This window comes from Sceloporus occidentalis, unplaced genomic scaffold (genome assembly GCF_023333645.1).
Source record: "Sceloporus occidentalis isolate IW3139 unplaced genomic scaffold, rSceOcc1.0.p SCAF_152, whole genome shotgun sequence".
Classification (NCBI taxonomy): domain Eukaryota; kingdom Metazoa; phylum Chordata; class Lepidosauria; order Squamata; family Phrynosomatidae; genus Sceloporus; species Sceloporus occidentalis.
In genome coordinates, this window is record NW_028317132.1 from 814,109 (window position 1) to 829,291 (window position 15,183).

General features: G+C 47.5%; 1 non-coding gene across 1 annotated transcript; it reads left to right on the forward strand.

Annotated features, from left to right (window-relative positions):
* The first annotated feature begins 13,861 nt into the window (after positions 1-13,861).
* Positions 13,862-14,046, forward strand: LOC149280587 (U2 spliceosomal RNA). The gene has a single exon (XR_016278145.1). It is a non-coding gene; the product is annotated as a U2 spliceosomal RNA (small nuclear RNA).
* The last annotated feature ends 1,137 nt before the right edge of the window (positions 14,047-15,183 follow it).

The following is a 15,183-nucleotide window of genomic DNA, read 5'->3' on the forward strand; positions in this document are numbered from 1 at the left end:
AGATAGGATAGATTGGGAGGGGGAGGGGAGAGATAGGATAGATTGGGAGGGGGAGGGGAGAGATAGGATAGATTGTGAGGGAGAGGTGGTAGGGAGGGAGGGAGAGGGGTTAGATAGGGTAGGGACGGAGAGGGGTTAGAAAGGGTAGATAGGATAGATTGGGAGGGAGAGGGGATAGATAGGGAGGGAGAGGGGGTAGATAAGGAGGGAGAGGCGGTAGGGAGGGAGGGAGAGGGATTAGGGAGGGAGGGGGAGAGGAATTAGGGAGGGAGGGAGAGGGGTTAGATGGGGTAGATAGTGAGGGAGAGGGGGTAGATAGGGAGAAAGGAGGGTGGCAAGAATATTGAAATAAAGAGTCAGAATGAGAGAGAGAATGAATGGATTAATGTGTGGATGCATTAATGAATATGTGTAAATAATTTGTGTGAAAGAATAAATGATTGTGTGAATTAGTGAGTGACTGTTTTTGTGAATCATAGGTTATTTTTGATTTGTCAAAAAAGCAAAGATTGTATAAGCAGGGTGTTTAGGCAATGGGGACAAAGATGGCACAGATAGTGTGTTTATGGGACAAACATGGCGTACGTTCAGCTGTTTGGGGACAATGTTGACTCATGCTGGGCTGTTTGGCGACAAAGATGGCACGTCCTATGTACGTGTAATTTGGGTGCTGGTCAGGTTCTATGTGGGCAATGTGGACGCCAGGGTTGGCTTTGGGGTGTGTGACCAGTGATCTATGCCTGTAATTTAGGGGGTTTATCTATACCTTTAATGCAGGGTTTATATGTAATTTCCAATTGATATATACCTGCAAAGCTGGGTTTTGTGTTATTCTGTTGATCTGTATCAACTATATTTCCATACATTATTTATGTTTACCTGCAAATATAGGATTTGTATGTCTTATTCAGTTGATCAATACCTGGAGTGCTGTTTCCATGTGTTGTTTATTTGATCTATACCTTCAGTGCTGAGTGTACATGTGATTTCCAGTTGATATATACCTGCAATGCTGGGTTTGTGTGTTCTGTTGGTTTATACCTGCAATGCTATGTTTCCATACATTATTTATGTATACCTGCAAATACAAGGTTTTTTTTATCTCATTCAGTTGCATGTGCTGTTTTCATGTGTTGTTTATTTGATCTATACCTGAACTACAGGGTGTAAGTAAAAGAGCGGTATGGTTTAGTAAATGAGGGGACAAAGGGACTCTGGGGATGATTACAGGGGAGAGGACCTCTCAATGTCACAGTGCAGGACTGACTCTCACGGTCTTCCTCTGATCTGCAGTCAGTGTGGCAAATTTTTTTTTTTGGTGTGGTAGCGGAGGGAGTGATTGCATGCAAGGAAGCGTTGAGCGGGGCCCAAGGAAATGCTTGGGTAGGGTCCAATTTTTTCACTATAAAATAAATTGGCAGCAGGGGCAAATATTTATATATGTTTTGGCAGCAGGGGCTAATATTTATTTATATATTGGCAGCAGGGTCTAATATTTATTTATATATTGACAGCAGGGATAAATATTTATATATATTGGCAGCAGCATCTAATATTAATATATATTGGCTGCAGGGGCTAATATTAATATATATCGGAAGCAGGGTGTAATATTTCTATAAATCGGCAGCAGGGTCTAATATTTATATATATTGTCAGCAGGGGCTAATATTAAAGAATGAAAAATAACTGCCAGTTTAGCTGTTATTTTGAAATCCTATTTCAATCACGGTCTTTACTATTATGTAGTTAAAAATGCACGTCTAACGTGTGTATGTATATATATATATATATATATATATATATATATATAGTGTATATGTGCTGTTTTATAATTGGCCCCCCTACTTTGGTCCTTGGCCCCCCATGTGCCCCCCCTAAATATGAAAGCTGTAGACCCCACTGCTTGTCTGAGCCCCACTACATGTTGTATATTTTTGCAAAATAGCGCTCTGGTGGGGCCAGGGACATCAAAGATATTTAGGGTTAAAAATGCCATCCGGCATTCCTGAGGATCCTAGCGGACGAACAGTTCCAGAGAATTATGGCTAAGACCCAGTCAGGTACAAGGCACGGGAAATAAAGATCCAATGGGTCTGGGTGACACAAGGGTGTGATTATACTCCTGGGGATAACCAAAACAGGTAAACACAACCCTGTATAACCCGGACACCCTCGGCACAGGTGGTGGGGGTGCAGACCAGGGGTAGTCCCGGGAGGGAGCAGCCTGTAGATTCCCGGCCGATGGGACTTCCAGGAGAGCGGGGGTTAGCTGGCGTGGTTACGGAACTCGCCCCTGGCTACCTCGCGGCTCGTCCCGGCAGAACTTTGAACTGCTGCCGCTCAGGGTCCATGCCACCGATCATGTCTCTTTTTGCAAAGGATATCCTCATGGCCCCTGGGCTATCCATTGGTTTCCCCCGGGATCACCGTCGCTCCTTTGGGATCACCCCGAAAATGACGGTTGAAAGCTGTACGGACATTGCGGGGCTCGGTGGGCTAAGTGTGGCGCCAGACTGTCTGGACTAGGCGGGGCTACATGGACATGCTTTATGGCCTTTTTCCTGTATAGAAGCCCGTGTGTTTCCCAAATAAAGAGTCCCTGTTTTACCTCACTACGAGTCTTGTCTTGTTATTAAGGTCAGCCTCGGTGCTGCCCTTGTCAGGGCGGTAGAGCTCTGTATTGATCTGTATACTACAGTGCCACTGAAGTTCCTGAAGAGCTGTGGCCATGGGGCGGAGGAAGCAACGTTCGGCGGGTGTACCCAGTCAGGGTACAGGTCAGTCCTGTCACAGCGGCCAAGGATCATTGATGCACGTGGGAGGCTACTGTAGCTCAAATTGCTGAAAAAGTTAAGTGCATCACAGTTTGCTGCATATGGGGCTGCATATGGGGCTGCATAGGATCAGACCAGTGAGGGTACCAATGCTGACCCTTGTCTACTACCGAAAGTGCATACAATGAGCACGTGAGCATAAGAACTTGACCGCAGAATAATGGCAGAAGGTGGCCTTGGTCTGATGAATTACGCTTGCAGTGGTTTTTGTTTCTCTTTTTCCCTGCTCTCCTCCGATGTGAAGATCCTCTCCTTGCCATGAGGAACTCTTCTGTGAGCCCGCCCCCTTGAACATCACGTCTTGAAAGCGGCAGCCCAGCTGCGAAGTTCAAAGAAGCCGTCGTGCGGTTGTAAGACCACTTCTGCTGGCTGCCTAGTGAAGTTAAAGCGGCCGGCGGAGGTGGTCTTACAGCCGGGCGGCAGCTTTGAATGTTGGTCTGCCGGCCCACGGACCGACCGGCCCACCGGGAAATTTCCTGGTTGCCTGATGTGCCAGTCCAGCCCTGACTGGCGACCATATCGGCCACACATAGGCCCAGTCAGCCCGGCCCTGACTGGACCTATTTGCAGGTAGGGGCCTTGAGCTGCAGCTCCACCAGCCCCTACGTTAATCCGGCCCTGGTCATAATGTTATGGCTGATCAGTAAAAGTGCGCTGACGCCATTTTAACTTGTTGGTAGCAGTTACAGAAAGATGAAAGTTGGAGTGTGAGACAGTCATTAAAAGGGACAGTTAACTTAGCAGAGGCTGAGTTGCACATCTACCATACTGCAAGTTAATGAAATAGTTTGGTGTTGACAATTTACTGTGTGGGGTGGTTTGGAGAAGCTGTAGTGTAGTTTATATCAGTTAATTGTATACACAGACTACATCAGACATTTTTTTCACCATTTTTAGAGATTTTTTTCACTTTAAAATGCTTCTTGGTTTTGGTTAACACAAAACAAAAATATATGTGACAAAATGAGGCGTATGACTGTGCTTGCACACTGTGTTTTTGGTGTTTCTTAAAAATATACTGATACTGCATAGAGTTTAGGTGATTAAAAACAGTTTCTCATTAACCAAGTTTTGTTTTTTTCAAGTCTCATTTATTTATAACAGTACAATGACATACATCCGCAATGATACAGCAAGATATTAGACAAAAGTACAAGGAAAACGCACATAAGAACCTCGGTACATGGCATATGAGCCACAAAAGTGGCAAAGTAAGTGCAGAACATTGGTGAGAGCAGAATACACAACAGTACAGTAAATGGATATCAGCCATTGTAGCGGACCAGAGGGTCTAAATGAGAGCTGAGCAGATAACCATAGAACATCACGGTAATAGAACAATACCCCCAGGCTAAAAACCGTTCGAGGCGGAGTAAGGTCCCTCTAACAACTACAATATTCAGATCGGAATGCACAGTGAGCAAGGGAAGGTAACCCCACAATGTAATCCAAAGTAAGTGCCCTGGAAGTGGGGGCATGAGAACCAGAGTAACAAAAGGAGGGAGAAGGAGAACAAAATAAGGGGAGGGGAAGGCGGTACAGGAGAAAAAGAAACATGCAAGGATCATGGCGGGACGCCCTCCCCCCCGGCGGGCGGCTCGGCGATACAGGGAAATGACACCAAGGTAAGTCCTGGTAGGGCGAATAGAACAAAAGTACCAGCACAGGTATGAGTTGAGAAAGGGGACGAAGAGGACCATGGAGGACACGTGACCTGGAGCATGTGGACGACTCCCAGATCACAGATCAGGGAAGAGATGGGGGTTGGCAACGTAGGATAGTGGTGAAACGGGGGGACAAGAGAAATTGGTTCCAGAGGAGCCACTTTAATTCATTGTTGTAACCCCGGCCCTTGGCTGTGGACACCAGATCCTCCATGTTGCAAGTGTACACAACTTGTCGAACCCAAGCCTCTATAGGAGGTGGGCGAGCCGAGCGCCAATATCTGGGAATAACGGATCTGGCCGCATTAATGAGGTGAAAGGAGAGCAAACGTTTGTATGAACCAAAAGATCGCGCAGTGTGTTGAAGCAGAACCAGCGCAGGGGTGAGTCGAATGTCAGGATCGCACACTTCCCTGATGACTTCCTCCACCCTGTCCCAGAAAGGCCGGATCAGCGAACACTCCCACCATATGTGGAGGTATGTGCCCAGGGCCAGGTCACACCTCCAGCACATGGGCGAGGCTTGAGGAAAAAAGCGGTGCAGGTCAACAGGCAGCTTGTACCACCTGGAGAATAATTTGAAAGCAGTTTCCTGCGTCTTACTGGAAATAGAGCCCCTCTGCGTCAGAAGGGCCATAGAATCCCATTCCTCCAGAGAGAAGACTTGGTTTAAATCATGTTCCCATAAACGAAAATAATATGGCTTATCAGGAAGGCGCGACGTGACCAAGAGAGCGTATAACCTGGATAAAAGATGAGCGGGTTCAGCAGCGGCCGCGCATAGCGTCTCTAGTGGTGTATGTGGCCTATGAAAAGATGCGTCAGTGAGTAGTGGGGATAGAAAGTGGCGCAATTGACAATGAAAAAAGGCCAGGAGAGGCGGAGGGGATGGAGAACATGCGAGGGTAGGCAGCGGACGGAGGCGTCCGTCAACAATCACATGAGACAACCGAAGAACCCCAGACCCGGCTGGTAATAGTAGCCAAACCAAGTTTTGGACCAAAACTATTAATATCTTTATATCTTATCATATTCATAAATATTGGTGAGTATGGTTATTTTTTAAAAAAAATGTTTGCCTGCATGTACAAAACATTGGAATATCTCTGTGAGAAGGATTGACCATAGTTTTCATGGGTCAGGCAGAGGAGGAGACAGGCGTTTTTGAAGAAATATTCAGGTGAACCTTGATATACAAGTCCCAAGTAGCCGGTAGTTGAACTGCCATGAGCTGCATGCAGCAGTAGTACAGAACATCCTGGATCTAGTAGTGTTAATATCTTGTTCAACCCACCTACCTTACAGTAACTAAGTAAGATGAGATTTTAGTTACAAGTTGGGACTCATGAGGGGTCATATGCTGAGGACTTGGTGGGATCCAGGGCGAAGATAGCTTGTAAGCTATTCTATGGTGAAACAAGGAATACAATCTCTACCAGTGCCACAACAACCACCACCACTGGTGCTACCACTGCTGCAAGCACTGCCAGCAACACCCCAACAAAGATGGGCACACACTGTCAGATGATAGCAGCAGATCTATTTTTGGTCCAGAAGATAGTGAGGTAGAAAAGGGACGGTCTACTCTTTAGGAAGAAGTGAACCTTACTCCACCCTCTGCTCAGATGAAAAAGCACATGATTATCGACAACAATACTGTGGATGACGGCAATCACTTGGATTTAGATTATGAGCCAGACATGGAGGAGTCAAGCAACACATCTCCCAGTAATGATTTCTCTGTTAGATGTGTTGCTCCTTCCACTCAGAAGCAGCAATGGCAGTGTTGTTATGCCACAGGTTCCCCTAGATGGGCTGGCACCACTACCATCATAATCATACTATGAGGGGAAAAAAACTCTAATACCACTAAATTCATCTGGTGGGTAACGCCAAATTAAAGTATGGGAGCATTTTGACAGTGTGGTAGATTGGCAAAAAGTGCAAGTTGTGTCTTAATGCAGTGAGCTGGAGTATGGTGTTAGGATATCTCACCAATTCTGGTATTTGTGTGAGGGGCAAACGAATAGGATTAGTGGAACGGAGAACCAAAGACCCAGAGAGGGTCCATTCGGTCTGAGGTGTGCCATGACCGACGTACCAGGTAGGCCTATAGAGGGCCACCCCGTAAATAGAAATGAAAGAAAGGATAGAGGAGAAAAGAGGAAATAAAAGGAAGGAAATTAATAAGGGGGGGCAAGGGAGGGCAACGTTAGGAGCTGTAATGTAGCTGTGGAAGGGAGAGGCGTTGGTTAAATAACCATAGCCCCTCCCACAACTACAGGCTAATATACATCAGCCTTCACATTTGTGTGAGGGGCAAACGAATAGGATTAGTGGAACGGAGAACCAAAGACCCAGAGAGGGTCCATTCGGTCTGAGGTGTGCCATGACCGACGTACCAGGTAGGCCTATAGAGGGCAAAAAGAAGAAGACACAAAGTTAGTCGTACCATAACATGACAACACGAGGAGTTCCATCTGCCTAGCTTTTAATCACCTGGGCTGGAACTTATTCTTAGACGCTGCCCCAATTATGCGAGCGGGTTAAGGCCAATCCTGGTACGTAATAACCTAACATCTGATAAACATGACTGACGACAACAGCTCCCTGGGGAAGGGCAAAAGAAGACTGGCTTTCGGTTTCCCAGTCAAAAAACCAACAACAAGGCTCCCAGGACTGCAACTGGGCACCAAACTGAGTCGGTAAGAAAAAAACCGTAATTCGTGTACTTGGCCGGACCGATTCGTTTTCGTATGACCGAGGGACAGAACGAAATGATCAGCAACAGAACACAAGTCCGAGACTTCAGAGATGACGAAGAATAAAGTGTAATGGCCAGTACCCTCGGTCGCATGAACCAACGAAGGCTGACTTACCGTCCCAGTAAAATAAGGACTGCAACTGGTTACCCGGGGACATTGGTAGGAAGCAACAGTGTACTCGGACCGGATTGATTCGTTTCGTATGACCGAGTGACAGCTCGTAATGATCAGAAGAACCGAAGCTGAATTAAATACAGTAGCCAGCTCACCAAGCTGCCTGCATCCGAAAAAATTACATGGAAGCTTAAGCACTAAACATGTACCAGGACTAAACAGGATGCCCATTAACATTAGCAAAGCTCTTACTCGCCATCCATTGGTAAATCACTGGGGGACTTCACTGGCTTGACCTTGCAGAGGTTATATCCGGGTGAGAAGAAACCAGAGAGGTTCTTTAGAACTACAATATTGATCTTAGACTTCTGTCAGGAAAAGCTTCATCGCTAAATGAAAAGGCTTAACTGTGCTCACCGTGAACTAATAGCGGATACGGTCAGATTGTCAGCTCTGAGGGACAGTTTGCGTATAATCGTCAATGTGTGAATATGAGTGGATGATGACAGTCGCTGAGCGAGACCAGAAGGCTCACACTGAATCCTCTCTCTAACCGTCCCACTCACTGGAGCTAGAGCCTGAGAAGCAGACATGTAACGGACTCACGGACGCGGAGCCTGAAAAGCAGACGCGTAACGGACTCACGGACGCAGAGCCTGAAAAGCAGACGCGTAACGGACTCACGGACGCAGAGCCTGAAAAGCAAACGCGTAACGGACTCACGGACGCAGAGCCTGAAAAGCAGACGCGTAACGGACTCACGGACGCAGAGCCTGAAAAGCAGACGCGTAACGGACTCACGGACGCAGAGCCTGAAAAGCAGACGCGTAACGGACTCACGGACGCAGAGCCTGAAAAGCAGACGCGTAACGGACTCACGGACGCAGAGCCTGAAAAGCAGACGCGTAACGGACTCACGGACGCGGAGAAGCAGACGCGTAACGGACTCACGGACGCGGAGAAGCAGACGCGTAACGGACTCACGGACGCGGAGAAGCAGACGCGTAACGGACTCACGGACGCGGAGAAGCAGACGCGTAACGGACTCACGGACGCGGAGAAGCAGACGCGTAACGGACTCACGGACGCGGAGAAGCAGACGCGTAACGGACTCACGGACGCGGAGAAGCAGACGCGTAACGGACTCACGGACGCGGAGAAGCAGACGCGTAACGGACTCACGGACGCAGAGAAGCAGACGCGTAACGGACTCACGGACGCGGAGAAGCAGACGCGTAACGGACTCACGGACGCGGAGAAGCAGACGCGTAACGGACTCACGGACGCGGAGAAGCAGACGCGTAACGGACTCACGGACGCGGAGAAGCAGACGCGTAACGGACTCACGGACGCGGAGAAGCAGACGCGTAACGGACTCACGGACGCGGAGAAGCAGACGCGTAACGGACTCACGGACGCGGAGAAGCAGACGCGTAACGGACTCACGGACGCGGAGAAGCAGACGCGTAACGGACTCACGGACGCGGAGAAGCAGACGCGTAACGGACTCACGGACGCGGAGAAGCAGACGCGTAACGGACTCACGGACGCGGAGAAGCAGACGCGTAACGGACTCACGGACGCGGAGAAGCAGACGCGTAACGGACTCACGGACGCGGAGAAGCAGACACGTAACGGACTCACGGACGCGGAGAAGCAGACACGTAACAGACTCACGGACGCGGAGAAGCAGACACGTAACAGACTCACGGACGCGGAGAAGCAGACCTGAAAAACGGACTCACGGACGTGGAGCCTGAGAAGCAGCCATGTAACAGATTCACGGACATGGAGCGACAACCATGATCTTAAACCCCCCCCCCCCACATTGACTCTGGCCTGAATACCCACAGAGGTGCATTTAAAGGAAAACTCATCAGCCGGAAGGAGGGAAACTATGATGAAGCTCGTATGGGAAATAAGGCTCAGGGAGCTTCTGGAGGTACAGCCATAATACCTGTAAAGGAACCACATGCTAAACCCTAATCTGGAATTACGGGGAGGGATGAAAAACAGCAGCTTCTCTTAAAACCGGATTCCACACTTAATAGGAGATAGACATTGCTTGAGAAATAATGCCCCGGGGCACATCGCTTTGGTAGGGCCTAATGGCATCCGTGCAAATATGATGTAGCATGAATAGACTAACATGGCAACCAGTGGTGGCAGGGCCTGCAGGAGAGGAAGGGGGCAGGCCTGCCAGTGCAAGATGGGCTTCCAAAATTGGCTAAACTCTTGTGAATTAAGGAGACCGATGCCACCCACTAGCAAGGTGAGCATGTCCCTCATTGCACCCTGTCCACAAAACTAGATTGTGGCTGGCTAGATCTATGAGGAGGAGACAGGGGACTAGCAAACGGTGGGTAGAAAAATTCCGCTATGCTGGCCGAGGCAGAGAAAGGAATGTATCACCTTGTTAATACAGCCGTTGATTTAGCAACAGACTGAGCACGGAGGGAATGTGAGGCGGCAAAGTCTGACCCAGGAGCGTGCGAACAGGGAATGGAGGACCTCTCTTCTTGATCGGATAGGAATGAGAAGTCTATGCAACGGAACCTGGACATATACCCCGGACCTAAACCTGAACTAACTGAATATCTAACCGAGCTCCGCGCTGGAGCGGGATGAAACGTAGAGGGAGGCCTAATTAACTAACAGTGAGGCAGGAAAACTAGCTCGTGGGACGTAACCTGCAAGCGAGGAGGGGAGATTGCCTCGGGGTGGGGCGGGGGGGCCAACTGCCTAGTTCAAGGAGGCCGTCTATCTAAGTGGGGACGTAACGAGGTCTCGAGAATATTGCCTCCTATCTGACTCACTAAACCTGACACTCTAAGGTTAGCAACCCCATGGAACATCTGTTTCTTCCAATTATTGGAAGAGGGGCCCGGTTGTAATGACGGGAACCGACCTGCCGGTAATCTAATTATAGGAATGGGAAACCAGACAGTGAGATAAAACAGAGTACCTCAATAATAAACGTGAGCTGGACACTGTAATCGTGTAAAGCAACGAGAAGAAAAAATTTTGAGCGGGACAGTTGATACGTGGAACTGCCTCCCAGCAGAAGACAACCATTAATACCTGAATTAGCAACAAGAGGCAAATAGCAGTACCTAAGGTGGCAGTCCGCTCGGGAACTGCTTAAGCGGCGACTAGGTAGAGAAGACCTATAGCAGAAAGTACTGGAAGACCAATAACAAACCACTTGACCTGGACACTTATCCTAAATAACACGCCACACAGTGAAAACAAACAACCTACATGACTTATCACACGGCCAAGCTGTAATCGTGTACAGTAATGTGAAGAAAAATCAGAGCGGGACGGTTGATACGTGGAACCGCCTCCCAGCAGAAGCGGTAGAGGCCAACAAGTATCTGAATTAGCAACAAAAGGAAATAACCGTACATGACTAGACGACTAGTTAAGAAGACGTTTAACAGAAAGTACTTGAAGACCAAACGCAACAAATATTGCGTTTCGGGGGGCCAGCGAGAGTTCGGGGGGCCAGCCCTACTACCAGAAATACACAACAAATGTAACCTGCACATACAAGAACCAGCACAGAGAATACATAAGAACAAGACAGACCTATCCCATGGCCAAGCTGGATAGTGTAGAGAAACGTGAAGAAAATTCGAGGAGGACCGGTTGATACATGGAGCAGCCTGCCAGCAGAAGCGGCCAAGGGCAACAGACAGTTCCTTAATTAGCAATAACAGTGGAGGCGACCAAAGCAACAAATTATATATACATACATACAAATCATGTGACCAGCCTAAATAACTTGCACTAATAGTGAACAAAGGGTTAATGAAAAAAGTGGTTAACTGGCAACCCTTATCCGACTCTAGCAACAGAAATTCCTCAACCAGGGCCAGTTGATACATGGAACAGTCTACCAGCAGAAGCGGTAGGAGACCAACAGAGTAAACTAGGGAATGTAGCTTGTATGCTGATTGTTATCCACAAATTGTGTGTACATGAATTAATTGGAGTTAAGTATAATTTGAAAGTACTCCAACAACCAATGTAATTGACCAGCTGTAGCATACGAGTAACTCCAAGAACAAATATAGCAAGCGACTGAAAATACACTTGGATAAGGAAATGAACCTCCATAAAAGTGCAGACATAGTAACATGAGCTGAACAGTATAAAAGCATGAAGGAAAGAGAGCGTGCTTAATGTGTAGCGCAGGACTAGAGGTATCCAACAGGTATCGGTAGTAAAAGGGTTAACAGGCTTAGTAACGATTGAGTATGAGAAGTGCACCTGTGTGGCCATGCATACATATAAACAATCCGAATCAAGAGAAGTACCCAGCATAGCTCCAGTGAACTGCTACCTTTAACACAGATGTTGTAATTAGGTACTGTTAGTAAAAGAAACATATAGATATTACAAAGGAAGTGAAAACAGGCTTGGGAAGGTTTAGGATTGATTAACAGCACCTGTGCAGCGCCCTGCATACACAAAGCAGTCTGTAAACAACAACAAAACCCCACGTAGACCCCATAAATGAGTTAATAAACAACCAAGCAAGCAACGAGAAAAGTATAACCAGAAGGGGGGTGCCCCCTCTCGAATAACCCCGAAAAAACCTGATTTGCAGGAGTCATTTGGCTCCTGAAACCCAGACATGCCACACTGCCAATACTAGCTGAAAACTGCAATGTTCCTTCCTGAACTTCCTGTATAGCATCAGCCAACGTTAGGAGCTGTAACATAGCTGTGGAAGGGAGAGGCGTTGGTTAAATAACCATAGCCCCTCCCACAACTACAGGCTAATATACATCAGCCTTCACATTTATCAACACCTAGGTACACACCACGGTGCAGCTTTGCTTCAGAGGGAAACTGGCAGCATTTGCGACAACAGCAAACTCACAACAGCTACTACCAGCTGCAGCCAGTGCGAGGGGCATGGCGAGGCCATAACTTTATCAAAGAGCCTGGTTCTCAGAGACAAGTGGGGCATTGCCATTTACTGGACCAGCCTAGAACACTCTGAGGCTTTCTATTCAAGGAGAATGTCAAAGCAGTAGCCCAATAAAGTGACATGATTGCTTGGTCAGCTAATTGCTGTCGGTGGTGCTTCCTTCTGCATGATTAAGGCCCTCACTCCCCAGTACTGCTTCCTCTGTTGCTCCACCTTCAGCAGGACTGTAGTGCCGTCCATTTACCAGCCTTGTGTGTCATAGTTGAAGGATGACCAATACAAAGCAGCTGGAGAAAACGCCCATAAAGGCACAGCATGCCTTTATTTCACTGATGGCAAGCTGGTGGCTACCCAAATATTTGAAGGACAATATCACTGTAGCTGATGTAGCTGATGTGTCACATAATTCCACACATGGTGACAAGAGGGGTGGAATTATGTGACACGTGGCGACAGGAGGGGTAGAATTAGGGCAGAAGGGCAGTAGGTTTATAGATCTTTACTACTCCATGCTGAGATTATGGATGAGCATCACACATCAATATTGTGGCAGTTCTTATGAAGATGCTGGTGCAGTGGATTAAACCACAGGCAGGCAGTATAAATTATAACAGTGCCTCAAACATTCTGAAATAGGTTAAAGATAGGGACTTTGTAGGTTTGCGATGTCCATCACATGTACTGCACCTTTTGGTAGGGGCAGCTATTCCAACTGATGAGCGGTGTAGGCTGTTGAAACTAATTGGTGCAGTAAGATTGCCAGGCACTTTCATCACAATGTGAAGGTAAGCCAGCAGATGAGGGAATAGGAGGAGAAGGCAGGTCTATGCCACTATGTTTACACGAGGACATAGTCACCCGCTGGATCACCACCACTCTTTTTCCACCCCAGATCATTGGGGTGTCTATCCAAGCTCCCCGAAGTCAGACTAGCTGTTATCTGGCCAGGTCTCTCCTTAGTGCCCCAGTAATTGCTTTCATGACCACCCAACAGTGTCCAAAGTGTCCATACATAGAACACCGCTCTCCCCACACCTGGTGGAGCAGATGGCTTCCATACGCTGGGGATCCATTTTTTTTTTCTAATGTAAAGGGAAAGATTCAGTCTGTCTGCCAGTGCCTGTCCCATGCCCTGCCTCTGCTCCTGTGATCCTTACTCCTTAATATTTTTTTCCAATTTTTGGTAAAATTCAGTGTCCTGTACAATGGGGCTGGATATGTGTCAGTGTCTATCCACTCCCAGTACCCTACTACTACTTCTGCTATATCACCTTACTTCAATTAACCAAAATGGTCCAATTGAGTACTATGTGTGTATCCATTAGTGCAGTGGTGCTTGTCACTGAGCTGGATAGTCCGACCGACTACCTCGACTGACTTGTGCTCCCTTAGCCTGGGACAACACGCTCTTTCCACGGTTTCACAGTAACTAGCCGAGACTCAGTGTCACTCTTTGTATAACCAAAACAAAGACTACTTTATTTTTCACACACATTGCTGGATATAGCCAGCAAATCATACATTAACATAAATCAATAAATCGCTTCTCGGCCTTTTGGCTAAGATCAAGTGTAGTTCCCCTTGTGGTGGTGGTGGGGGGGTGACACTGGTCCTCTGGCCTTAGGGTTGGGAAAGCAATGGAGCCTGAGGTGTTGAATTGCCCTGTCAGAAATGCTGGAGTCACCGTGTGTAGTATTGCACGCCACTGCACACGGTGAGCGCACGTTCTCACTGGCGGCCTACCAGCACTACCTTTTCCCCATGTACCATCAGGTTTTGGGGTTAAGATGATTTATTTTTTAATCCGGCAGGATTTTGATTCCCCTTTATTGAATTCACGGCTTTTGAAATTCACGGCTTGGCCCCCACGACGTTTTGGCACACGTTTTTGATACCACGTTTTTGGACACTGTTTTCTTTTTAGAGGCAGTGAAGCCTGGACCTAGCTGGATGAGGATTGGGAGCCTTCTGGCCCCTTCCTCTCTTCAAGAAGGCCAGCAAGGAGTCTCACAACAGGGTTAGTAAAGGGATTAACAATACAATTGGGTCCCAACCTCCACTATCTATTACTGGCTGAAATAAGTTCCAAGGTCTTTACAAAGCCAGGGCCCATAGTTGGTAGGTAGGGGGCTGGCTCTCAGGCCTCTGCAGTGGCCCCAGTGATGGAGGGTTCCATCACAGTGCTGTTGCTGGCAGTCACATCCTGCAGTGCAAAATTGAGTCTGGATCGTTTCCCAAACCTTGAGATTGTGCTGCTGTAGGTGAATGAAGCTGCCAGGGACCTCTCCTTTTGTGAACACCCCCCTGAACGTCGCTTCCGAATAAAAAAATTTCATCCAAAGCAAAAGTTTGTTGCCCCCCCAAAAATGCAGCTAAAACTAAACAAAAATGTCTAATTGACACTATCAATATTGAAATACCATCTCTTCTGTCTCTTAACCCCTTAACAACAAAGTCCATACATGTACGGGCTTGGAGTGCAACGTGATAATGACAAAGCGGCTTTGCAGCATTCACAGAAGCCTCACAAAGTGAGGCTGACCATGGATCCGGGGAGGAAATCCCTCCCCACAAGAAAAATGGCCGCCGCCGCACCGATCATCAAAGGTCACAGCGGCGCCCCGCTAAAACAGCTTAGGAAGCGATAGGAATAATTTTTCTTTAAAATAGCACCAAACTTCATGGGTGTGACCTATAATCAAGCCAATATGGTCATTGCCCTTTTGCAATTATTGTTAGAATCTTTGTATTTTAGAAACAATGCTGCTAATCCATTGATTTATGTGTTTTGAATGCCATTCTCTTTTTCCTTAATTCATTACTGACTTCGCTATTAAGCCAGAATGGTATCAGTTTCCTTC